The sequence below is a fragment of the Morone saxatilis genome, unplaced genomic scaffold, assembly GCF_004916995.1.
Source record: "Morone saxatilis isolate NCDOM2014 unplaced genomic scaffold, NCSU_SB_2.0 Contig4, whole genome shotgun sequence".
Lineage (NCBI taxonomy): Eukaryota > Metazoa > Chordata > Actinopteri > Moronidae > Morone > Morone saxatilis.
The window spans coordinates 5,690,863-5,691,310 of NW_023339984.1; the positions used below are offsets into that span (position 1 = coordinate 5,690,863).

The 448-nt window shown below is 39.5% G+C and overlaps 1 protein-coding gene across 1 annotated transcript in view; it reads left to right on the forward strand.

Moving 5' to 3' along the window:
* The window catches only part of mark2b (MAP/microtubule affinity-regulating kinase 2b), a gene marked incomplete at both ends in the record, with an annotated part of 50,210 nt that overhangs the window by 36,130 nt on the left and 13,632 nt on the right, over nt 1–448 (forward strand).

A 448-nucleotide genomic window follows, 5' to 3' on the forward strand; every position in this document is an offset into this window, starting at 1 on the left:
TCTCTCTCTCTCTCTCTGCTCTCTATTCAGCCATCTCTGTCTCTCTGTGGTACCACTCTGCCCTGTCTCTTACTGTGTTTGTTTCTGTGTGTGGATAAAGTCAAGTTAGAGCTGTCAGTAATGTGCAGAGCTTTGTAGCCCGTAGCAACGTTGCTGATTAGGAGAGGGTTCAGGAAATAACCAGTGTTGTTTTGCTTAAGTAATTCAATAAAATGTTCTTTGTTACAGATACACAATCTACACTAGATTGTTTACAGTAGTAAAGGAACGGAAGGAACGTGACAGGCAGGTCAAATCTATAAAACTGCAAGCTCAGAGATCAGAGTGATAAATCCATAACAAGACAACAGCTTCTAAATGTTTCTGTCTAAATGACAGAAATCTATCTATCTGTCTGTTATTTCTTGAAAAAGAGAATACGCTAATCGGCTTTATTGTCGCATGCATC